This window comes from Petaurus breviceps, unplaced genomic scaffold (genome assembly GCF_028583685.1).
Source record: "Petaurus breviceps papuanus isolate PSGF00001 unplaced genomic scaffold, PetGlider_PUasm1.0 131, whole genome shotgun sequence".
In the NCBI taxonomy this organism is placed as follows: domain Eukaryota; kingdom Metazoa; phylum Chordata; class Mammalia; order Diprotodontia; family Petauridae; genus Petaurus; species Petaurus breviceps.
The window spans coordinates 199,811-226,321 of record NW_027185674.1 but is presented as its reverse complement, the minus strand read 5'-3'; the positions used below and the strand labels follow the sequence as shown (position 1 = coordinate 226,321).

The 26,511-nt window shown below is 38.2% G+C and overlaps 2 protein-coding genes across 6 annotated transcripts in view; one reads left to right on the top strand and one right to left on the bottom strand.

The window, feature by feature from the left end:
- MRO (maestro) overlaps positions 1–6,636 on the bottom strand; it is a 99,121-nt gene extending 92,485 nt beyond the window's left edge. For 3 of the 4 annotated variants that reach the window (XM_069104151.1, XM_069104183.1, XM_069104184.1), the window contains exon 1: positions 6,344–6,636. The gene's annotated coding sequence lies outside the window, so the exon portion shown is untranslated. Of the gene's footprint in view, positions 1–5,688; positions 5,855–6,343 lie in introns of those variants that run through there. The other variant, XM_069104161.1, reaches the window with a different exon arrangement.
- ME2 (malic enzyme 2) overlaps positions 6,224–26,511 on the top strand; it is an 89,420-nt gene continuing 69,132 nt past the window's right edge. Inside the window, exon 1 of one of the 2 annotated variants that reach the window (XM_069104136.1) lies at positions 6,224–6,349. The gene's annotated coding sequence lies outside the window, so the exon portion shown is untranslated. Of the gene's footprint in view, positions 6,350–7,052; positions 7,237–26,511 lie in introns of those variants that run through there. The other variant, XM_069104128.1, reaches the window with a different exon arrangement.

The following is a 26,511-nucleotide window of genomic DNA, read 5'->3' as shown; positions in this document are numbered from 1 at the left end:
ACTGATTCAGCTTGCCCTTGACTGAAAAATTCCTGACAAGTAGGGTTTTTTTAGGTCATTCTACTTTTATAGTCACTTTTATTGTAGTGGTTACTATAGCAGGCATTTGATTACAAAGTGTTCTCTCACATGCCCCACCCACCCTTCAATGTATAGAGTAAATCAGTTTACTCCATAACTTGCAAATCTTCCATAAGCCTCACCTAGTCCCAGAACCTACACTTAACTTTCTTTTTCTCTTCCTTCATTTTCTCAGCTCTTCTAGTCCATCAGGTTCATTATTACACTTCTAACTGACTTCAGTTCATATTTACTTCTTTCATTTTTAAACGTGGCACTTTTTTTTCTTTTGTCTTTGAAAATCTTAAAAACAAACAAAAATTACTGATGCAAATAGAACAGTGTCAAAGAGCTACTCATTCTCATCAACCAAGATCCAACATTTAGCTGAACAAAACAGATAAATAGTAGAGAACCTTCCCTACCTCCCAACCCCAAGGGCTTATTCATTCGAGGTTTGTAGTGGGTTTTTTTTCCCCAGAATTAGGTCTCAATCTAAATCCCAAGGACTAGCCCGTATGTAAACTAGTCTCCAGCATTATGATACTACCTTCATCCCACTCTAGCTCCTACCTACTGTATATTATCACTATTGCTCTTCCTTTGCCACCTCAGCTATTATAATAATCATTAATTGGTCACCAAAAATGTGACAAGTGCTATAGACCAATGTACTCAACTTGAACCAGGATGCAAAGATAATGTACAAAAGAAGATGGCAACCCAGCGAATAGAGCACCGGCACTGGAATCAGGAGGACCTGAGTTCAAATCCAGCCTCAGACACTTAACACAAATCCTAGCTGTGTGACCTTGGGCAAGTCAACCCCAACTGCCCTCCAAAAAAAGCAAAAAAAAAAAAAAAAAGATGGCAACCCTTGAGAAAATGTATGTAGAGTTCATTGCAAATCTTAAAAGTGTCATATCAGTGTCAGTAATTATTACTGCTACCATCATAATTTAGGCTAAACAGAAATCCAAATAAGCAGGAATGAAAAAATATCACACAATGGAAGAGATCCTCTTGCCCTTTGGGATGCTATTGTTTGTCTACTAGGCTTGCTTTAGCAAAAGTTTGTGAAGTAAAACCAGGGCTGCTTTGAGAAGCTAAAGGCAGGATTGTTAGCAGTGTTGAACACCACTTTCTCTTAAACCAAACATTCTGGTTTGGGTAAGTCCAAAAATACTGTGAAAACCTTGGGGTTGTCAGTCACTACTGGATGTTTTAAAGAAGTTGCTTTGAGAGTTGTACTAAGATTCTCTCCAATTACCTTGGACTACTATATATATATGTATATATATATATATTCTATGGCCAAAACTATATTTTAAATCTCTTGAGAGCAGTGAACCCTTGAGAGTACTTTGTCTTATGTTTCTTTGTACTTAAATTCATCCATCATAAAGATTCATTTATTGATACATTTTTTAACACATTTCAAATGCTACCTCTGATGCCTTAGCTGAGCCCACCCAGTTTGAAGTTCTCTCTTTCTTCATGCCCATCTTTGTACTTCTCACATTCTATTTCATATTGCAGTTATTTACTTATCTTATCTCTCCAGTTAGATTGTGAACTCCATAGGCATGCAGTATCTTTGTCACTTTATTGATCTTTGCACTTGCCCCATGACTAGCCTGGCACTCTGTATTTAATAGGTTGTGAATGATTGTTAAATTAACTAGAAATATTATTGATCACTTGTTAAAAAAAAAATACAACAAATTTGTATCCCACTATGTGCAACTCACTATGATAGATGCTAATAAAAATAATTAAGACTTTTAAATGGCTTAAAATATTATAAGGGCAATAAAACACACAACACATACAATGGGGAAATGCTGGCATTATTAAAAGAAATAAAGAAGCAAGAGGAGTTGCAGATTTCAGAGAAAAAAATACTGGTTTTGGGATTGTCATTGTAAAGACTAGAAAGTTACATAAGACATGACGTATATTTTTAAAAGTTTATAATATAGTCTCTTTGGTGTTTGACTCAATGATATACACACAGTAGGCACTAAATGTTTGTCACTGCTCCACATAGTGCATAGAATGTTGGACTTAAAGTCGGAAAGAATTGAATTTGAATCCTATCTCATTTATTAGCTATGTGACTTAGGGCAAGTCACTGAATCTTTCTCAAGTCAGTTTCCTTATCTATAAAATGGGGATAACAGCACCAATTTATAGATAAGGAAACTGAGGCAGTCAGGGTGACTTGCAGCTTAAAGTGCTATACAAATGGTAGCTATTATTAATACTATAATAGGGATTCATTATATAGTCAGTAATATTTTAAAATCTGTCAAAGATTTTAATTCTTAAAAGAATTTAGCAGTGTATTCTAGCCTGATGTTTAAAATCTTATGGGAAAGCCAAGGGAAATGTAAATATAAAATAATAAATGTATACAAAAACATGTAATTTAGATCTGTAAGGGACTTTAGAGATTATCTAGCCAAACCCATTGTGTATAACCAGCTACAAGTATTCAAGTATATTTAGTGTGTGTGCATACATATATGTGTGTGTTATACTACATCACATTATGTATGTAATGGAAATTGACACATGTATAAAGTACCTCTTGATAGTATCACCCTAGATGAAGAGACTGAGGGGCCTGATTCTCAAAGGCATGATGACATGTGATAGATGTGTTCCAGAAAGATATGAGCACATGTACTAGTTCTGGTCTGCTAACTGTATGGTTAGAAGAAACCTTTCTGATTGGCTATCTAGATGAACCTGAGGACCCATTCAAAAGAGCTCAACCATTTTTCTTTTTGGATGCATTCTGTTTGACTTCTCTACTATTGGTTTGATTTCTTCAATGAAGGTGACCAGGTGAAAGACAATATTTTAAGAGGAGAGTCCTTAGATCCTTCCCAGTGAAGCTAACATGCGGCCTTATGGAAACCTCAGGTTTTGTCTCTATATTTTTTTCCATCTTAGGTGAAGGGATTGGAGTCTCCAACCTTTTGGGTTTCAAAAGTTCAGGAGAACAAGTGTTTGGGCTTTCTGTGATATCCCTACATCTGGCATTTGAAGCCATCTTAGCATCAATGCCATGTGGAACGCAGAATGACAATCAAGTGACTTTTGCAACCCAGTCCAAATGTAACTGAGATACAGACTCATTCAGCATCAGTGATACATCAGCCTGGTGGGACTCTATGTAGGAACTGAGCCTTCTCTCCCCAGAGATTGAGGTAGCAGAGGGGAATGTTTTCTGAGGTGTCTGGAGAAAGTGTTTGAACTTTTGTTTTGGCTTCTTTCCCTTTGTAAAAGCTAATAGATGCTAAATGGTTAAATGGAAATAGGGTACTAATTATGGGCACCTAATAGTGGAAAAGGCAGTCCTAGTGGAGACACAAGTCAGTGGCAATAGAAAATAAACACCTCAAGCCCCTCAGGTACCCTAGAATCCTGAGAAATGTAGCTACTCTGAACCTAGGCAAATGAGCCATAGCATACTAGCTACATATACATGATTTGAAGTTGTGCATGGCTTATTGGAGCAAGATTCTTGAAGACCAGATTCGGTGACAGCTCTTCCATGAAGTCTTTACTAAATCTCCTTTTCTCTCCTATCCCTTCTCCTAGCCCAAAGTGATCTTTCCATCCTCTGATTCCTCACGGCACTTTGGACTTAGCCTTCCTACTTATCTGTAGTTATTTTTGTGCATGCCTTACCCTCCCTCCCTGCCCCCTACCCATTAGATTATAAAAACCTTGAAGGCAGAGACTACATCTATTCCATCTTTGTATCCTAGAATCTACTATAGTTCCTTGCACACAGTAGGTTCTAAATAAATATTGGTTATAATGTAAATGAAAAGAACAAAAAAAATGAAATTAGATGCTATGTAATTATAAATGACCGAGGCTGGTCCCAGTGAAGAAATGAGGGCATGTGCCCCCTTCTTTTCTTTTCAAAGTTGCAGGATGCTGGGTGTAGAAGAACTCATTTGCTTATTATTATTAGATGATGTTTTGGTTAGTTTTATGGAACTAATTTTTCAGTTTTTATTCTTTGTTACAAGAGATGGTTCACTGGAAAGATGAGAAATGATATATTTCAAAATTAAGGTGATGAAATAATTGGAGACATGAAAAGTAAAGCAATTCAGGTTCTACCTAACACCTGTCAGATGAGCAAAGTTGACAAAAAAGGAAAATAAAAAATGCTGGAGGGGCTGTGGCAGAAAGTTACATTCGTGCACTATTGAATAGAATTGTGAACTACTCCAGCTATTCTGGAAAGCAACTAAAAAGCTGTTAAACTGTACACAGCCCTTGACCCAATAACACTGCTACTAGGTCTTTGATCATCCCAGAGAGATCAAAAAGGAAAAAGATTCATATATGCCAACATACTTGTAGCAGTTCTTTTTATAGTGGTCAAGAAATAGAAGCTTAAAAGAGCACCCATTAAATGGGGAATGCCCAGCCAAATTATGGCACATGGTCGTAACTGAATATTCGTGAGTCAGGAGAAATTGTTTGATATTGTTTTTGAAATGCTAGCTATAGCAATTAAGACAAAACAGCAAATAAGCAAAGAGAAGGAAAAATTGTCTTGATGTGCAGATACAATCATTTGCCTAAAGCATCCTAGAGATTCAATCAAAAGAATTAAAGCACTTACTAGTTTAAGTAGGTTACAGTGCAAACTGACAAAAATCATTAGCTAAAAAATATAAGAAATTTAATTCCATTTCTAAAAAATACATTAAAATATGGAAGAGGCCCTCAGGACTAATATGAACATGAATGCAAAACATTCTATAAAAATAAAGACTTAAACGACTGGAATAATATTCATTGTTAATGGCTAGGTTGTGCCATAAAATAAAAATGATACTACTTATATTTATAGATTTAGTGCTGTTCCTACCCAAATACCATAGGGTTACCTTAAAAAACAAGACAAAATAGCAAAATATATCTGAAAAAAGTAAAAAAAAAAAATTTCAAGGGTCATAATGAACAACTACAGCAACAACAAAGAGTGAAAGACCTAGATTTGCCAGATCTTAAACTACATTACATCAGATCATCAAAACTAATTGGCATTGGTTGAATCAAAATGTCAATAAACAGAAGATACTAAACAGAAACAATCAAACCTAGTAGCCAAGCCTTTATCAAACCCCAGATAGCAGATAGTTTGAATAGTGCCTGAAGGCAAAAGTCAGGAAAAGCAGGAATTCTCCTTCAGACATTTACTAGCAGTGTGACTTGGGCAAGTCACTCTACACTCTACCACTCCTCTGGGCTGTTGTGAGGATAAAATGAGATTTTTGTAAAAAGTTTTGTAAACCTTGGAGCCCTATTATTGAACCCCAGTACAACTACCAGTGGAGTAAAGAATCCCTATGGTTTCATCTTTTTCCTTTACAACCTCATCTCCTAAGTACAGTGCCTAACAAATGGCCGGCAGCTAATATTGATATTTGATTTTAAAAACACTGGGAACACTAAAAGGAAGCAGGAATTAGACTTAGACTAGTATCTTATACCATATGGCTAGCCATCTTGATTCCGTGTTGGTGTGAAGAAAAGTCCTTCATAACTTAGCCCTCTCCCACCTTTCCAGTCTTCTTGCATCTTACTCACTGTAAAGTACTGTTCAGTCTTCGATCCTGTGACAGTGGCCTCCTTCATCTCTCTGCTACAGGCATTCTCTGTCTGCCCCCCATGCGTGAGAATTCTCTCCCTTCTCATTTCCATCTCCCGACTTCCTTTTCTTCCCAACTAAAACCCCACCTTCTACAGGAAGCCTTCCTTAATATCTCTTAATTCCAGTGCTTTCTGTCTTTTAATTATTTCCCATTTATCATGTATATTGCTTGGTTTGTATTTGCATACATGACTGCCTTAGATCGTAAGCTCCATGAACTGTCTTTTGCCTCTTTTTGTCGCCCCAGGGCCCGACACACAGCAAGCCCTTAATAAATATTTATTGAATAAATGAAGAGGAAGAGGTAAACAAGAAGGGAAAAAAATTGAGGAAATAAACGTTGGCAAAGATGAAACAATCTTTTTTTCAGAAGACACAAGCGTAGGATACAAGATAGGAAACTCTTGAGATTAATCTGAAAAAACTGAAACAAAACAATAGCAACGTAGAAAATGAAAGCCTTAAAAACCATCAGGTTTTCTTATTGACCAACGAGCCAAGCAGACCCAAGGTCACGATCGCAGCCAAAAGACCGGGAGCGTTTGCATCTCCCAGTACTGCGGCTGCAGGCGCATCCTTTTCTGCACCTACCAGAAGGTAAGCTGAGAGGGGCAGACAGCCCCCTGCCTTTTCATCCCCAGCAGCTAACCCAAAGCTTGGCATAAGGTAGCAGCTTCCAGACTTGTCGGGAGGAGGGCAATAGGCCTGCCCGGCGCGCCTTTGGGCCGGGGTCTTATTGCGAACTGAAGACTGGGGACTCCGGGGTTACTTCGGAGCTCTTTCTACAGTGCATCTTCGGGTCCAGGGTGGACGTCAATGCTCCCTCCCTCCCCCCTTCACAGAGCCCGGCCACAGACAAAGGATGGATGTCCCGGCCGTTCCCGGCGCCCGGGACCCCCCCCCCCCCCCCCCCCCCCCCCCCCCCCCCCACCCCCCAGCACAAGCCGGGCAGCCGGGGTCCCTTCCTAGGGGCCGCCCCGCCCCCCCCCCCCGGGCTTCCTTCTCGGAGCAGGAGGCCGCGCCACCAGTTTCCGTGTTCTCGGAGCTCCGGCCGATAACAGCAAGAGGCGGGGAGGGGGGAGGGGGGGGAGGGGGAATGAGCAGTGCGGTAGCGGGAGGGGGAAGAGGACGAAAAGGGCGGAGTCTAAGGGGAGCCGGAGGAGACGACGCGTGGCTCAGCCCCACCCCTCCAGGGCGGAATCCCACTTCCCCATTGGTCGGCGCGCGACGTCAGTCTCTTCCTCGCCCCGGACTACGAGGCCGCGCCCCCCCATCTCTGTCCCCGCCCCCCCGCCCCTTTACCGGATCTCGCCAGGGTCCGGCAGGCCGCCTCGTTCAGCCGGAGCCCAGCCCAGCCCGGCGGTGGCGCGGAGAAGGGGAGGGGGACGAGGTGGCGGCCGCGACTGGGAAGGAGCGCCGTGTGGGCGGGTGGAGGGGACGCGCCGGGCCGCAGCTAGCAGCACCACCTGTCGCTGAGGAGCGCGGTAAGGACCCGTGCGGCCGGCCGCTGGATTCCCCGGCAGCGTGCGGGGGGGAGAGGGGCTACCTCGGCCGGAGTGTGAGTCCTGCCCCCGCCGTGCGTGGGACACGGGGACCGGCGGTGGCCGCGGCCTCCGGCGCTGCCCCTCGCGCCCAGCCCCGGGGGGCCGGGAGGGCTCCTGCACCCGCGGATGGAGAGGGAGGGGCTCAGGGACCCGGGACCTCCCTGTCTCCCTCCCACCCGTGACCCCCAGCGACCTCGGACCGCCTTCCCCCCCCCGCGGGCACTGATGGTCTTAGCGAGAGCATGCCCACCTGCCCTCCCCCCAGCCGGGTGTGCCTTTGGAAAGCAGTCCCGATCCATTTTGGGGTGCTCCGGGGACCTCGAAGGGTGAGGGCCCCTTCTAGTCTGGGAGCCCCCCTCTGCCACTGAAGGACGGGCCTGCTTTAGGGAACAAAAGCTTCGGTGGCATCTGTTGCGTGGGCAGCAGGTGGCTAGTTTGGCTGCAGGTTGGTTTTGCCCCTCGACCGGTGTGTCAGATTTTCTGGGTCCTAAGGAGGAAAACTGCTGCGGTCCAAGCAGAGGCTTGTTGGCGACGGTCATGCTGAGTCTTTAAAAAGCAGCCACAGTTACCTTTGATGTGAGTGCTGTCACGAGGCTGAGCAAAATGATAGATTGCAGTAGAGATGCTCTCTTAGAAAACGTTTTAGGCTTCATGAGATGGCCACTCTGTAGCCCAGAGCGCAGCAGTTCATGCAGCTTTGCAATCTGTGTTCGTGTTGTAACAGTATCGCTAGCCTCTTAAACCCTACCTTTTGTTGGTAACTTTTTAAATCACAAATACCCACCTCTTTCCATCTTTCTCAAAGCTTCCTGGAAGATGGAGAGGAGAGGAACATTCAGTGTTCGCTATTAACTGCCTTGATTTTTAAGAATAGAAATCAGAATGGACTACATTTACCAAGTTGTTTACTGATGATTTTGGTAGCACTTAGTTAAATAATTGGCATAAATTCAGGGGAAAAACAGGTAAATTAGTTATTTTGTATTAGCAACTTTAAAGGATCATTCTTTAATGACAGTTACAAAGTTAGACAAACAATGGAACTGCTGACATGGCTTTAACAATAAAATGATTATGAATTGTTGGACAGTGTATTTTAGAGCAGAGTTCTGCATTCCTTTTAGAATGAGTACAAACTTTTGCATGTTATATATTTGAAAAATCATCCTTTCTTTTAATACTTATCCTTCAAATTTTCTCCGATATCTATGCAGCACCATAGACCAATTCAAATTCCAGCCCAACATCCATCCTGTTTTTCTTGGGATTTTTTTCTTTCAGTGGCCTTCCACATATTCTTCATGAAGGAAACTTAGCAAACTTAAAGGGTATTATAACTTAATAAATGGTATACCTGTTAAAATGTTATATCTATATTACTTATTTTTATATTTATATAAAGTAACAGAACATTTACATAGACTTGATTTGATCTGTAGCAATTCTATGAGGTAGATGAGGAATATAGCTCATATCCCCACTTTACATGTGAAGAAACTGAAGCTCAGATAGAGTGTCACTTGTCTAAGGTCATATGGCTAATAGAGAGTAGAGCTGTGGCTTGAACTCAGGTCATAGGACCTCAAGTATAGTGAGTGCATTTGCTACAACACCAGTTTGTCAGACTAAAAATTATGCTAACCAAGAAAACTTCTGTCAATGTTTTGAGTGTTTCCTGTTTTAATTTCCTTAAATTTAAAAGAAACCCGATAGATTTCCTTCCACTCTAACTAGAACTATCCATTATTATATGTATTTAATTTTAGCTTCCTGTTAAAACACTGTGAAATTAAATTGTAATAGGCTTATGTAATTTTAAACCTAAAAGATTAGGGTTTCTTTTGTATATGTAAATTGGTGTAATTGTAGAGGGTCTAAATGGCTGTACTATGCTATGATGCAGTTGACACTAAAATTGATGGTGTTAAACGTAGAAGAGTGGAACATTGAGTAAAAATAACTAGCAGGAAAAATATGCTTGATGGCACTATATAAAAAAATTTTTCAAATTTTATTTAAAAGGGACTGTTTTAGTGTCTTGAATATATGTTTCACATTGATTATTGCTGCATATTGCCATTTAAACTATAGTAATGAAATTAATATTTCTAAATATATATGTAGCATGATTTTTTAGTAGAAAGTTCTTTGTTGAATTCCATGTCATATTTGCTGTAAAGACCTTAATCACAGGGAAGTAAAAGTATTTTAAAGTACAGTAGAATTCTTTTATTACATCATGCCACAGTCAAGGGAGGTAATAGTGCTTTGTCTTTTAAGCTCAATGTAACCACCTTGTGGCTCCTCACTATTAAACATTTTTATGGTAGTTTGGACAAAGGTCATGTCTTGAGTACTCTTACCCTTAAAAATGTCTTCGATAAATTGCTATAAGTTTCCAGGATCGAAATTTAAATTTAAATAAAAAATTAAAATGCCAGGATTGATGTACCTTGTTTTATACAATAAAAGCTTTTGAAAAGCTGTATGAAAGTGAAATTTTTATAGAATCATATAATTGTGTTCAAAGCACATTACAGCAGCAGCCTCCAGACTCTTTGTTTTTCTTTTTGGAGGGGGGAGGGCAGAACAGTTGGGGTTAAGTGACTTACCTACAGACTCTTTTAATCACATATACTTCTCAGTAAAACATTTTTGAGCATGTACACCCCCAAACATAGATATTTGTCTATTTGTAAATTATATACATTTATGATTATACTGCTAATTATGTATATAATTATATGACAAAAATATATGTAAATATACAAATATATACTTATATGTATAAATATACTGATGTAAAATTATATAATTTATGTATGCATAAAAATATACTGACAAAAATTGATATAAAGAGTAGGATAAAAATGACATGATGTTTGAGAGCTTCTAGAATTTAGTGAATAGGGTCCTGATGTGGTCAGACCTGTGCTTTAGGAAAATTGCTTCTATCTTGGAGGATGGATGAGGAAGAGGAAGTGAGACAAGGAGTCCCTGATGAGAGATGAAGAGAGCATGAGCTAGGATGGTGGTTGTGCAAGTAGATAGAAGTGGGCAGATGGGAGAAGTATGGAAGTAGAAACAAGATTTGGTAGTTAACTGTATATATGAGGTGAATAGACTGAGGAATTGAGGATGACACTGAAGTTGCAAAGGGGAGGAGTGTTGTTGGCTAAAAGGATAATAGCAACAGTTATTGGGAAGTTTGGAAGTTAGGTGGTTTTTTGAGAAAAGAGAATGGAATGAAATTTGCATTGCAGAACACAATCTATCCATGCCTGTTCATTCATCTGGTTTAACTCACTATCCCACTGATGTTGGAAAAGGAGTCAGGAATTCTTATCTGCCCTCTTTGTAAGGCCAGCTGCTACACTAAGTGGTGATCCTGGTGGGGATAGGATATTGGGCACACTGGAAAAAAGAGGATTTTCCTGACAGCATCTGCTCATCTCCTGTGCAGAGGCCCAGACTGGGTTAAGTTAGCCATAGTTGCTGCCAAACTGGGCAAGAGGTTGAGAATTTGCTAGAAGAGAGGCCTTGGGTAGGGTTGGGAGATAATAGGTCTGGTTGTGTTGTGGAGACAAAACCCCATAATTGTCCATCTCACCCTGAATTAGTTGATCTTACATCTTTTGTAGTCATTCCATGTATTTACAGACAAATCTCTCTCTCTCTTAATCGTCACATACACACACTCTACATAGAAACCTGGATATTCTATATTGGATTTGCTTAAAGGAGTGCACCTGTACTTCTTCCAGCAATAATAATAGCTCACATTTCTTTAGTGTTTAAGGTTTTCCCCACAACAACCCAGTGAGTAGGTAGCACTGTGTTTTTTACTCCATTTTACTAATGAAATTGAGACTCAGAAGTTAAATGACTGGTTTTCCCTTGTTTCATAGCTGGATTTGAACTCCAGACTATACCACACTACCTAAACAAACTAAACACATGTAATGGGAATGTAAATTTTAAAGATCTTCCCTGCCCCTAGGCTGAAGTACACCTGGAGCCTGGGGTAGGAGGCTTGTTTTTCAGTAGATACTTCTTGATTGGCCAGTGAGTCAATAAGGTTGTTACATTCTCTGAGCCAGGAGAAGGCTATATAAGCCCTGATGTGTAGCTTTGTTTTGGGGCTCACTTTGAGAAGTGTTCTGTGATTTGATATGGATTCTGGGAAGCCATTGTCCACAGCCCCCCGGCTTTGAAACCCAGATGTTGATTTGGGTATGGATGTAATGGTTTGGACAGTTTGAAATCTGTCTACTTGATCTGTGTCTGTCTTGATAATTCTGTCTGTATATTCTGAAGTTCGGGGTGCTGACCTCTTTCACCTGAACTAGGTAAATTATACATATTTGACTGATTAAAGTAAGCTTGTTAACCCATTTTGAGTTGCTTTCCTTTATCAAAGCAGATCTAAGAACCTGTGTTGGCAGTAAACCCTGAGGACTGCTTGGGGTGCTTGCTGCTACAACACATGACTTTGAAATTTAATTGAGCCACTAAAAAGTTACATTACATTGTTACATAATAAATTTATGACAACTCCAGAAGGCTTAAGTAGATTTTGAGACAGCTTGGCATAGTAGATACAGTGGTTGGAGTCTGGAGGAACTGGCCTTAAATTCTGCCTTTGACTTAGGACAAATCAGCTATCCTACTAAGTTACAGGAGTTGTAGTTTGTATTGGTGGAGGGAATTCCTGTATTGGAGATAACCCACCACAATAACAAAATGATAGCTCTGAAATTACAGATCCTTCACAGGACCTTTATTGAATAGACTTAAAGGGATTTTAAAATGTCCAAATTAAAGATATTCTTGTTTTCTTTATATCAATGAAGATAATGTATTTATAAACAACATAAAACATTCCCCCTAATGTTGCAACTTAATGATGATAAAAGAAATGTCAGGTTTACTACTTCCAAAATTGAACTCATCTCTTCCCCTGAACCTTTTTTCAAACTTTCGATTTCTGTTGATAGTGCCACTATCCTCTCATTCATTCAAGCTTAAAGTCCCCTCGTTATGATTATTTTGATTCTTCCAACTCCTTCCCCACAATTCATTAGTTGCCGGGTCCTTTTCATTATACCTCCACATCCATCATCTCTCCATTCACACTGAGACCACCCTGGTTCTAACCATTTAGGTCTAAAATTTATGAGCACGTTACAGTTTGAATACAGCCTATCTTCTCAACCTTATTTCTTTTATTATTCTTTGTTCCAATCTAGCTAGTTGTCCCCCTCCTCTTTTTTTTTTTTAACCAAATTTATCTTTAAGATCTGGCTCCTAAAGCCTTCTGTAATTTTCAAGGGGCTAAGCAGATTATAAATTCATAGACTTGGAACTGGAAGGGTCTTTAGAGTGAATCCAGCCTTCTCATTTAACAGATAAGGAGACTGAGGGCCAGAGACAGCTAATAAATGCTAGTGGCAGGATTCCATCTGAGCTTTCCTGACACCCAAATCCTGTGCTTCATGCACTAAATCATGCCGCCTCTCATAAATTTTAAGTTATACTTTTTTTTCTTCCAAATAATTCTATTGAGTAAAGATGCTCTGTGAAGTTCTGGGAAACTATACCACAAAGAAGGTTTTGGGTTTTGGGGGGGGGGGGGTTTGGCCTTTTAGAGGGCAATTGGAGTTAAGTAACTTGCCCAAGTTTACATGGCTAGTTTTTTTGTGTTAAGTGTCTGAGGCCAGAACTGAACTCAGGTCCTCCCAACTCCGAGGCCAGTGCTTTTACTCACTGCACCACCTAGCCACTTCCACCCCCCCAGAAGATTTTTTTTAAAAAATGTGTTACTTATAATACTTAAATACTACTAAGTATGATAGGCAGTAGGAGGGTCTGGAGCTAGAAGGTACCTCAAGGGCCATCTAGTTCAATCCCCTCATTTTACAATTGAGGAAATTGAGGCCTAGGGGTTCAAGTTACTTTTTCTAAGGCTGTACACAATTGGTAAGCATCAGAATCAGGATTTTAATTCATGTCTTTTGATACCAAAACTGGTCTTCTTTCGACTAGAATACATTGTGAAAATGTTTAATTTATGTTTTTTTAATGAAGTTTCCTCAATTTCGAAGATTTTGAATTTTGTTCTTTGAGTTCTAATAATGGTACTTAAAAATAACAGACCTTCACAATTTTATTGATTTTCTTTAAATGATTTTATTATGATACTCTGACACATTTATGGATAAGATGAAAGTCCACATAAATTTTGTATGATATGCAAGATCTGTGAAACCACTTTAATAATTAACATCTTCTTAGCATTAAGAAATTACATTTGTAGCCTGAACTCTGTGGTTGAGCCTATCTTTCCTGATGACAGTGTCATGTTCAGAAACAAGACACATTCTATAAGTGAATACCTGGAGCAAATGCCTCAAGTCTCCTCTGCATCAAAGACAGGCTTCATCATGGAGCTTCATGAATAATTACTTCAGTTTTACCACGTTTCAGCAAATAACTGAGGTATACTTTTAAACATTCTGCAGAGATGCCTTTTGTTTCACATGAGTCCAATAAACACAAATAATAAGTTTTTAGATTTAATTAAATGGGAAAATATTTTTGTTAATATAAGCTAACTAAATGATTAGCTGTAATTTATTACCTTCTGCCTCTGCAAGTCATAATAATACTTTTTATCACATAGCTGTGCAGGGGACAAAAAACCTAGAATCACTGCAAGCAGTTTTACTTCCCCTGGAGAATTGTTTGTCCCTTGCTATTATATAGAGAATTGTTTGTCTTATGTGATGGTAAAACAATCAAACACAGGTTTTTCTGTACACTGACTATAATTCTGAAAACCTAGTTTAAGAGAAGAGGGGTTGGGGGTGGCCTTGATGGGTCTTGGTAATCTTATTAGTAACAGAATCACTATACTTACACTGTTTCTGACTCTTACCTTATTTGATCCTTTTATTCCCTAGATCATACCCGTAATAAGCCTCTGTGTATCCTTGGAGATATGGGAGCAGAATGTGGGGTAACTCCCTTAGGGTGTAGAAGGAAGGGAACATTTTCTCCATATCTTTTTGAATCCCAGTGGAATTGCCCTCCATTACTTGAGGACAGTTCTCTTTCTACTACTAGGACAGAAAAGCTAGCTCATCATTTTAGTAATTATTTTTTAAAATTATGAGATATTGAATAGAACACTGGCCCTGGAGTCAGGAGGACCTGAGTTCAAATCCGGCCTCAGACACTTAACACAAAAACTAGCCATGTGACCTTGGGCAAGTCGCTTAAACCCAACTGCCCTCCAAAAAGCAAAAAAAAAAATTATGAGGTACAATATCTTCATGGTGGATAGGTTATGTCCAAATAATGCCAGAACATTTAGATGAAAAGTGAAAAAAAATGTGAATATATATTTTAGGCAGTTAAATAAATTAATTATTAATTACATAGGTAATTTATTATATCGTTATTTTAGATTGTATTCACATATTCTAATTATTTAAATCATTTTGATTTAATTATTATTATTATTATTCCTATTAAATTATGTGTTATATGTCACCAAGGATAAAGAATATATGTTGTCCAGGCTATAATGACCTGGGCCCAGAATTATACAGACAAAGAAGGAACTGAATTCTCTTTGGGAGACTGGCATTGCTTTTTATTTTTAAATATTTTGTTGAAGCCTGGTCTTCCTTATTTTATACAATCCTGTATAAAAGAAACAAACAAAAAAGGAACCTACACAGCATATTTCAAGAAATAATAAAAAAAAAAAACTGCCCTGATATCTTAGAACCAGAAGGAAAAGTAAAAATAAGAAGAAAAAAATGCACTAGTTACCACCTGGGGAGAAAACAAACCTACCTACATATATACATACATACATACATAAGCTCCCAGGAACAGTATAGCCAAACCCTAGAGCTTGCAAATGAAAGAAAAAAGTGTTTCAGCCAGAAAGAAAGAGTTCAAGTACTAAGAAGCCACAGGATCTCCCAAGATTTTAGCAACTACCACTATTGGGAGCAGAGAGTTTGAATTATATTTCAGAAGGTAAAAAGTAGACATAAAACCAAGAATAATTTACTCAACAAAACTGCATACGATCCTATGGGGAGAAATAGATTTTTAATAAAATTCAGGATTTCGAGGCATTTCTAATGAAAAGAGCTACATGAACTTTAAAATACAAGCATGGGGTAAAGAGATATATAAAATTTGTAAATGTGAGTGAGCAAATACAATGGACCAAACAAAGATGAATTGTTTGGTAAATGATTAAAATATCCCCTCAGAACTGTCATATAAGAGGTCAAAGGGAGTCACATAAGACAAGAGGACCAGGGTGTGGTTTTGTTCTGTTTTGATGATCTTAAACTTAGAAAGGAAAGGTGGGGAGGGGAATGGTGGAGTGGGGGGGAAGGGAGGAGATGACCTTATAGGAAGGTTGACTAAATTTTTTATCTTAATGAGGATGTGAATGAGCAGTCCTAAACCCTTTCTGGATTATTCCAAGGAGGGAAGAATACACATACATAAATTTGGGTGTAGATATTCATTTCATTAGGTAGGGAGGGAAATGGGAGAGGCCAGAAGGGGGAATTAGAGGGAAAGGATTAGTTATAAGCAAAACAAACTCTAACTCTTACTGGAGGGTGACTTATGGAGGAGAGTTTTAAAGGTAATAAAGAAAAAGGACATGTAATTGGGCTCTGGGTATGAGAAAGAAAAGAGGGACAAGGGAGCGGAAGACTTCATTAAGTGGACTAGTGCTGAGCATACTCTTAAAAGAGAGGCCAGGAAAGAAAGAGAAATAAAAGTATAAGAGAATAGGATGGAGGGAAATACACAAGTAATGAACGATCATAACTGAGAGCTATGAACTCAGCCATAGAGCAAGGATAGAAAAAATGGTTTAGAAAACAGAACCCAAGAATATATTGTTTACAAGAAACAATTTAATGTTTTTGTTTTTATTATATAGTGTGTGTCTCAACAATATAATGATTTACAAAATATACATGGTGTGTTCATTTTAAATCCTGTGCACCTGATAGATTTTTTCAATGAATACTCCATATTCATTCCCAGTAACAGCAATATGAATAGTAGTCTTACCTCATTAAGGCAGTGCATTGCAATACTTTTTTGATAGCAAGATGATACAGAGTATTTTTACTCTTTTTCTTTGGTCACGTGATTCAGTGGTTGAATTTTGAGAGTAACACCACTACATAGCAATAAATTATAATTTAATTAAAATTAATATTGAAAAAGTTGTCAAAGTATGTTATATGGTATGATGAATATCCTCTTTTTAGTATTCTGGCCTTTCTACCCCCTTTTCCCTTCCTGTTGAGTAAATTTTTAAAAATGAAAAATATAGTTCTCAGGACATAGCTGCATAGTCTGACAAAACAAATTCCCATATTGACCATGTCTGAAAATAAATCTCTTTCTTCGTTTTAAGTTCATCATTTCAGTGTGAGGAGAGTGGTGTGTTTCATCTTCATTCTATCGAACTTGTGGTGTATCATTGCATTGATCACAGTTCTGAAGTTTTTAAGAGTTAAGAAATGTTTGAAACAAGAATTCATACAGTTAAAATGAAAGGCTTGAGCAAAAGCTAATATATTTCGATCAGAACTGTGTCACCCTAGGCAAGTTACTTAATCTTGTTTGCCTCAGTTTCCTTATATGTAAAATGAGCTGGAGAAGGAAATGGCAAACCATTTCAGTATCTTTACTATTAAAACCCCAAATGGGATCACAAAAAGTCAGACATGACTGAAAACAACTGAACAGCAAAGCAATCAGGACCTCAGAAAAAGCAGCAACAAAAATAGATAATTAAAAGACATAAACAAGAAGGCTATATTTTGCTGAAAGGCATAATAAGCAATAAATTATTGTTAATATTAAACATATGCACTAAATGCCATAGCATATAAATATTTATAGGAAAAGTTAGATGAGTTATAGAAAGATATAGACAAGACTATAATAGTTGAGAACCTCAATTTACCTCTCTCCAACTTAGATAACTCTAATACAAAAATAACCCCCTCCCCCCAAAATGAACGACTTAAATACAATTTTTAAAAAGTTAGATGTGATCAACTTGTGGAGATTATTGAGTGGAACTAGAAAGGAACATATCTATTTTTCAGCTGTGTATGGCACCTTCACAAAAATTGTCTAAATTTTAGGGCATAAAAACTTTACAAATGCAAAAAAAAAAACCAGGAATATTAAATATCTTTTACAAATTACAGTGCAATAAAAAGCATGTTTAATAAAGGACCACTGGAAAAAACAATTAAGATTAATTGGAGACTAAACTTAAACAAGGGATAATTTCATCATAGATGTCAACCGAGAGGTAATATGCAAACTTTTTTTAGGATACAGCCAAAGGAGGCCATAGGAGAAATTTTATGTACACTTTCATCGGTTAAAAAAAAGAACAAATCATGAATTGGCAGAGAACTAAAAAGCAAACAAAATCTAGAAAACTAGCAAATTAGGAGACCCCAATTAAATGCCAGAATAGAAATTCTGAAAATCAAATTAGTTCTTGAAGGTCTTCCTGATAATCAAACTCAACACTCTTCACAGCCCCACCTGGCCACCCTCTGGCTAGAAGGTAGAGAGTATGTATGTAAAGGTATATGAAATAAACCTAAATAGAAAAGAGCCAATTTGAAAAGGCTTCTTAAATGCCAAGCTAAAGAATTTGTTTTATCCTAATAGCAATAGGGAGCTATAAAATATCCTTGATCAGAAGAGCAACATAGTTAGACACATGCTTTAGGAAGATTGTTTTGGCATCTATATGAATGGACTAGAGTGGGGAGTGACTGGAGGCCAAGAATATAATTAAAAGGCTGTTTCAGTTAGTCTAGGTGAGAGGTGATAAGGAGCTGGTCATCTGTGTGTAAAGAACGGCAAAGCAGCTAGAGATGTTGTGTCAATAGAGTTTTATGAGAGTGAAATAGAAATCTAGGGCTCGATCTCAATCTAGTGTTCTATTATACCACATGGCTTTCAATGGACAACTGGTAGTTTCAGGTTGACTGTGATCAAATACCTGGATTTCTTGTGACCATGGACAAGTCAAATAATCTCTCTGAGCCTCAGTTTCTTCAGCTATTATTGGAAATAGCAATACTATGAAACCTATAAATCCTTATAGGATTGTTTTGTGAGAATCACATGAGAGAATTTATGTAGAATCATTTATAAATCTTAAAGTGCTCATAGAAATGTCAGTGTTATTAGGTACTTCACAAGGTTGTTCTGAGAAAAAATATAAATACAGATATATAACTATTATGAGATTGTAGGCATCCTTAGTGGCATTTAGCAAAATTAAGGGAGAGCCTAGTGTTAGGGCACTGGTGTTGGAGTCATGAAGATGTGGGTTCAAATCCCACCTTAGACATTTAATAGCTGCATAACTCCTGTCCTTCATTTTTTTCATCTGTAAAATTATATGCAGTGATCTCTGAGGTCCCTTTCAGCTCTAAATCTGTGGTCCTAATCCCATAACTTTGTTTTAAATTTAATTCTTTTTAGCTTGGGCAAGTCATTTAACTTCACTGGACTTCGGTTTCTTTATCTGCAAAAGGAGGGAGGTGGACTAGAAACCTCTGAAGTACATTTTAGCTCTCCTGCTGTGATCCCGGGATCCCTCTTTTCAGCAAAGAGGCAGGGATTTTGAGGGACCGGATGTTACAGACATTATCAAGATTCATTGTATTAGTTGTTTTAATATACATGTAGATGCTTCCACAAACTCCCTAACCTGACATTTCCTCAACCTCCTTAAAGTCCTATGTCCTCCTTCATTATTCAGTCATGCATGGAGATAGTCACATTAGATCAGGCCTGCACAACTGTAAGAGTTATGGGATTTAAAGATCTTCCATGCCCCATTGGACTTGCTGACGTAGCAGGGAGGGGCGGAGCAAGAGGAAGCGGAAGCCAAACTAGAGTTCCTGCAGTGGCTAGCGGTGGTGGCGACGGCGGCAGCAGCAGCAGAGGCAGCGGCAGCGCGAAGCCCTTTTTGAGTTAGCCAGAATTTCTGCTAAGGACTCCTGCTGAGGACTACCATGGGCCGGAGCTGCTGGGAGCACGCTTCCCAGACGCTGGGTGGTTGCTGTGCGTGGGGAGAGGAGGACCTTTGCCTGAGGTAGCCTGTTCTGTTTTAAAGGCTTGAAAATGTGGGTGCTTTCTACTTTATCTACCTGTGCCAATGTCATAACTACTCTGATGGCTTTCACTTTCTGGTTTTGGGACTCAGTCTTTTGGTATCTTAATAAATTTTCTAGTTTATTCCCCCATATGGCAAACATGATGTATTTTGTGATGGATAATTATATCAGCATATCTGTAATCTCCGTAGGCATGGTGAATATGGCATTGCGGATACAACAACATACAGCCTGCCAAACAATTTCAAATGGCCCATGCAAAATGTAGGGAATGTAAAAGAAAGCAGAGCTGTAATGAGTGCTTTGTCTGTGCCTCATTTAACCTATCTTCCGCTAATCACTGTTGTGCCCATCGTGTAGCTGGGCAGGTGGGTTGCCACTGTGCACTTTCTCCTCTTTATCACATTACCCACAGTCACCACCTGTCTATCTCTAGTCTGAGAGGGGTGACTTTATGATAAATTAAAATCTTAAGTAATAAGTGAAATTACTGATATTAATTGAAATGTCCCCCTTTTTATATGGTTTATTTGCAAAAATAGTTTAATCATTAATTATACCTTTACTTGGAAAGTGAGCCACTAAAAACTGATCTGTGGCCCAAAGAAGTTTAGCCTAATTTAATTTTGGCCCCTCCCTATGGCCAAGTTGTGCGTGTCTGCATTAGATGCTGTCTTTACTCACAATTAGAAACTCTAACATTCACCTCTCTGATCATAAATTCTTGTCATCCTATCTTTCCCTGTTTTATCCATCTTATATCTTTTCTTTTCCCTAATCAAGACCTTCTGTCCTTCTACCTCCTTCAGTGTTTTCTGAAACTGTTAACGCTGCTCTGGATTTCATTTTCCTCTGTCTCTGACCGTAACGCAGTAGTAACCCATTTCAGCTCTATGTTGTCCTCCTCTTGAATCCCTGGCCTCTTTGTTGTATCCCTGCTTTTCTTCTGCCAAACCTCTGCCCATGGTTACTTCCATCATTGGTCTCCTGTAGTCTTATTCATGAGTCTCTGAACAAAAAGTTGGAGGAAGTTTTCCACAACCATGCTGAATGGATCCACTATAAATGAAAGTTATCCAGGTTTAACTGGGCCATCATTGCAGCAAACCGCTCCTTTTATTTTTCCTTGATTACCCACAGAAGCTCTTGTAGACCTTCTCTTTCTCCCTGAAGTCTGCCCCCCCTCATACCTTTTCCTTTCCCTCTTTCACAACTGCAAGCTTAATTCCCTCTTCATCTACTGAGAATATTGTGGTCATTTGATGTAAGTGCCTCTTCTCCCTTTCTCTTCATCTCAAAACCCTTTACATCTTCTCCCAATTCTCGCTTCCTTTCTCCAGTCTCTGACAAAGAGGTGCAACTGCTCCTTGCCCTTCTGCATGTGTCTTTGATGCTACACTCTCCCATCTTCTATAGCAGGTTGCAGCTTCAATCATCTTACCCCACCCTTGAATCTTCAGCCTCTCCCTGTCAATTTATTGTTTCCCTACTGCTTTCAAAACATGTTCAGGTTTTCATCTTTTAAAAACCTTCACAAGACCCTACTATCCCTCAAGCTATCATCCTATATCTTTCTTCCCATCCTCAGCCAAACTCCTTGAAAAAGTTATCTACCAATCTACCATAATTGCTACCCATGTCCAGAGAAGGAACTAATGGAATCTGAGTGCAGATCAAAGCATACACGTTTCACATCTTTATTTTTTTTGTAGTTCTTTTCCTTTTCTGTTTCTTCTTTCACAAAATGATTAATTCAGAAATATGTTTTTACATGATTGCATATACATATCAAATTGCTTACCATCTTAGGGAGAGGGTGGGGAGGGAGGAAGGAAATAAAACATTGTGTCAAATATACATCAAACTAACCTTTAGTTTTCAAAAGCATATTCAGAAAGCAATCCATGCAACAAATCTAAAAAAACAAAATGACTCAGTCTTGTGTAGCCCCTCTCTGCTTCTCCAGGACTGGTGGCAGAAAAAAAAAATGAGGCAGGTTGCCAAAGTTCTCACTTGTTTAGTCCATCTATAAACATTAACTTCATTGTTGGTACTGTGATATGGAATCCTTGACCATTATCTAGAGTTGACATAGTCCTAGAGGAACTGCATCATATCAACCTCGACGTTATTGTTTAAAATGAAACCAAAAGACAAAAGAAAGTTGTAGCTAAATGGAAAGACCAGTCCACAGATTCTCCAGGGAAGTAAAAAAAAAAAGGAATTGGTAGAGTTGGTTTTCTTATGCTCTGAGGGGGAAGTGGGCAAGACAGCACACAAACAGGGAAGAGGGGACAAATGTCATGGGGTACTTCATTGTTTCATACTGCATTTCTCATGATAAACATTGGCAAAAATACCAGCATGATTAAGGCAGTATTTTTGTTCTGGTTAAAGATAAAAGTTTTATTAAAGATGAAATTTAGCTATTGAAAATCAGTTGTTACAACGAGCAGTTTATCAGAGATCAGAAAGAGATGAGAGCCAAAGACAATGCCAGTTTCTTGTATGAAAACTCTTATATAATCTTAAAGTGGAAGATTATGAGTCATATTGCTTCATAAAAGGTCAAGAAGGAAAGAAGTGAGTGAGAAGTCTATAGAAAACTTATTGAGAGATCTAGGTAACCCATATCATCTTTTTTTTTAATAATATTTTTCCCCAATTACATGTTAAAACAATTTTTATATATTTTTTTAAGTTTTGACTTACAAATTCTGTCCCTCTCTCCCTCTTCCCCTCCCCCAGATGGCAAGCAATCCAATATAGGTTATACATATATAGTCATATAAAACATTTCCATATTTGTCATGTTGTACACAAAGAAAAAAATGAAGGAAAGAAAGAAAAATAGTACACTTCAGCTCGTATTCAGACAGTTACAGTTCTTTCTCTGGAGGCAGATAGCATGTTTCATGAGTCCTTTGCGATTATCTGAACTGAAAATAGCTAAGTCATTCACAGTTCTTCACTGTACAGTATTGCTGTTAACTAGGTCAACATTTTCCTGGTTCTGCTCATTTCCCTTTTCATCAGTTCATGTAAGTCTTTCTGGGTTTTTCTGAAATCATCCTCATTATTTCTTATAGCATGATAATATTCCATCACCATCATATACCACAACTGGTTTAGCCATTCCCCAATTGATGGGCATCCCTTCAATTTCCAATTCTTAAACATTACAAAAAGAACTGCTATAAATATTTTTGCACAAATAGGTCCTTTTCCCTTTTTAAAAAATTTCTTTTTCATGTTGGAAAGGGCTATCCACATCCAGAGAAAGAATTATAGTCTGACTACAGATTGAAGTGAACTATTTGCTCTCTCTCTCTTTTTTGTTTTATTTTGTCTCTTTCTCATTGTCCATCCATTGGTTATAATCCTTCTTTACAACTTGATTAATGTTTAATACAAAGGTATTTGTACAACCTATATCAGCTTGCATGCTGCCATGGTGGGTAGGGGGAAGAGAGGGAGGGAGGAAAATTTGAAACTCAAAAGCTTGTAAACTAAAAGTAAATAAATAATTATTTTTTAAAGAATAGAAAAAAATCTCAGGTAGTGGAATACTATTGTGCTAGAAGAAATAATGAGCAGGCTGATTTCAGAAAAATCTGGACAGACATATTAACTGATGCTGAGTGAAGTGAGACAGAACCAAGAGAGCGCTGTAACAATGTGCAATGATCAACTTTGATCGACTTGGCTCTTCTCAGCAATACAGTGATTTAAGACAGTTACCAGAGACTCATGATGGAAAATGCTATCCACATCCAGGGAATGAACTATGGAGTCTGAATGCAGATTGAAGCACACTCTCTTTTTTCTTTCTCATGGTTTTTCCCTTTTCTTCTGATTCTTCTTTTAAGACATAAATAGTGTGGAAATATGTTTACTATGATTGTACTTGTATAGCCTATATCAGATTGCTTGTATTATTATGGTGTTGAACAGTTTCCCTTGGATTTGAACAGATATCATTGTCATTTTTGAAATTACCCCAGTTACTGCTTTTTTTTATCCTCTTATTGAGTCTTAGGGCTACTCCATTTCTTCTAAGGGAAGTAGTATATGTAAAGATCACCTGACCTAAATTCATCAGCTCCTATTCATTTAAGTTCACAGACACCCAAGAGGTTGATGTTTAATCTTTCCATTTTCTGTTTGACCATATCTAGCTTGTTACTTTGCAATATTGATCTTTATAGCATCAGACTTTCCCTTCATCACCAGATCCATCCACAGCTGAGCTTTCTTTTGGCTTTGGCCCAGCCACTTCAATCTTTCTGGAACTATTTGTAGCTGTCCTCTACTCTTCCCCAGTAATGTGTCAGACATATTCTGATATGAGAGGCTTATCTTCTGGTGTCATAGCAATAGAATAGGAAAGACAGAGCTCTTCAAAAAAATTGGATATATTAAGGAAATATTTCATGTAAAAATGGGCATGATAAAAAACAAAAATGGTAGGAACTTAACAGAAGTAGAAGAGATTGAGAAGTGGTGATAAGAATATACATTCTTAACATCTTAACATCACTGATAACCATGATGGTGTGGTAGGTTACTGATAAAGAGCAATACATCCTGGAGAATGAAGCCAAATGGGCCTTAGGAAGTATTGCTAACAGGCTAGTGGAGGTGATAGAATTCCAGCTGAGCTGTTTAAAAACTTAAAAGATGAAACTTTTAAAATGCTACACTCAATATGCCAGCAAATTTGGAGAACTCAGCAGTACCCACTAGACTGGAAAAGATCAATTTACATCCCAATCCTAAAGAAGGGCAATGTCAAAGAATGTTCAGATTACTGAATGATTGTATTCAGTTCACACATTAGCAAGGTTATGCTTAAAATTCTATAAACAAGGATTTAGCAATATGTGAACTAAGAATTACCAGAAGAGCAGTCTGGTTTTCAGAGAGGCAGGGTAACAGACCAAATTACCAGCTTTCACTGGATTATGGAGAAAGCAAGGGAGTTCCAGAAAAATGTCTCTTCTGTTTCGTTGACTACACTACATTAAAGTCTTTGACTGTATGTATCACAACAAAATGTGGCAAGTCCTCAAAGAGATTGAAGTATCAGATTATCTTACTTATCTCCTGAGGAATCTGTATACAAGTCAAATAGCAAGTTAGAACTGAACATAGAATGACTGATTGGTTTAAAATGGGAAAAGGAGTATAACAAGGCTATATATTGTCACCTCATTTAATGTATACGTAGAGTACATCATGTGAAATGCTATGCTGGACGAATCAAAAGTCAGAATTATGGTTGTTGGGAGAAATATCAACAATCTCAGATACACAGATAATACCACTCTGATGGCAAAAAGTAAAGAAAGATGAAGAAGCATCTTGATGAGAGTGAAAGGCGAGTGTAAAAGCTGGCTTGAAGTTTAACATCCAAAAAACTACATACATAAATATATACATCCAAACTAGAGATCAGAAGGACCTGAATTTTAGCTTTTATTTGGTCACTTATTTACCTTTTGGTGAGTTATTTAACTTCTCTTTCCCTGCAGCCCTTTTCTCTTAATAAGTCCGTTCCTCTCAGAATCCCTGTTTTAAGGAAGTACCCAAGTCAGTCATGTTCATTTCTTCCTTCCTCTCCCAGCACCATTTTTTTCTTTTGGAAGGGGAAAAAGGTAGGGCAATTCACTGTGCCACGTAGCTGCCCCTATACCATTTTTAAAAATAAATAATTTGTTTATTTTTAGTTTTCAGCATTCACTTCCATAAGTTTTAAATTTTCACCACGCCCCCCCCCAAAGATGGCGTGCAGTCTGATATAAGCATATATATTCTTATCAAATATATTTTCACATTAATTATGTTATATGGAAGAATTAGAATGAATGGGAAAGATAAAAAACACAACAAAAAATCTGTATTCAGACTCTGTAGTTCTTTCTCTGGTCATGGATGGCATTTCCCATCATGAGTCTTTTGGAGTTATTTTAGGACCTCGCATTGCCGAGAAGAGCTAAGTCTATCAATGTCAGTCATCACACAACTTGGTTATTACTGTGTACAGTGTTCTCCTGGTTCTACTCACTTCACTCAGCATTAGTTCATATCAGTCTTTACAGGTTTTTCTGAAGTCTACCTGCTCATCATTTATTATAGCACAATAGTATTCTGTTACATTCATATACCACAGTTTGTTCAGCCATTTTCCAATTGATGGGCATCCCCTCAATTTCCAGTTCTTGGCCACTACAAAAAGAGCTGCTATAAATATTTTTGTACACATGGGTCCTTTTCTCATTTTTCTAATCTCTTTGGTATACAGCCCTCAAAGTGGTATTACTGGGTCAAAAGGTATGCCCATTTTTATTGCCTTCCAGTTTCATTCTTTTTTTTTTAATTAAATTTTATGTTTATTTTTAGTTTACATCATTCATTTCCACAAGATTTTGAGTTACAATTTTTCTCCTCATTTTTCCCCTACCCATCACCCGAAAACAGTGATCCCACTGAATATCCCCTCCCCCAATCTGCTCTCTCCTATGTCTTCCCTCACACCCCCTCCTACTTTCCAGTAGGGCACGGTGGATCTCTATGCCCCAGTGCCTGTATATCTTATTTCCCAGTTGCATGTAAAATAATAATAATAATACTATATAATGTACATTTTATTTATATATTTATTTATTTTAAAACTTTGAATTCCAGATTCTTTCCCTTACTCCCTTGTCACCCCCCCTTACTGGAAAGATAAGCAATTCAATAAAGGTTGTACCTGTGTAGCTGTGCAAAACATTTCCATAGTGAATATGTTATGGAAGACTGACTATATTTCTCTCCCTCCTATCCCACCCCCCACTTGTTCTATTCTCTACTTTGATCCTGTCCCTTTTCAAAACTGTGTGCTTCCAACTTCCCTCCCCCCAAACTGACCTCCCTTCCATCATCACCCCTTTCATCCCCTTCACTCTCCAACTATCCTGTAGAGTGAGATACCCTATTTAGTGTGTATGTCATTCCC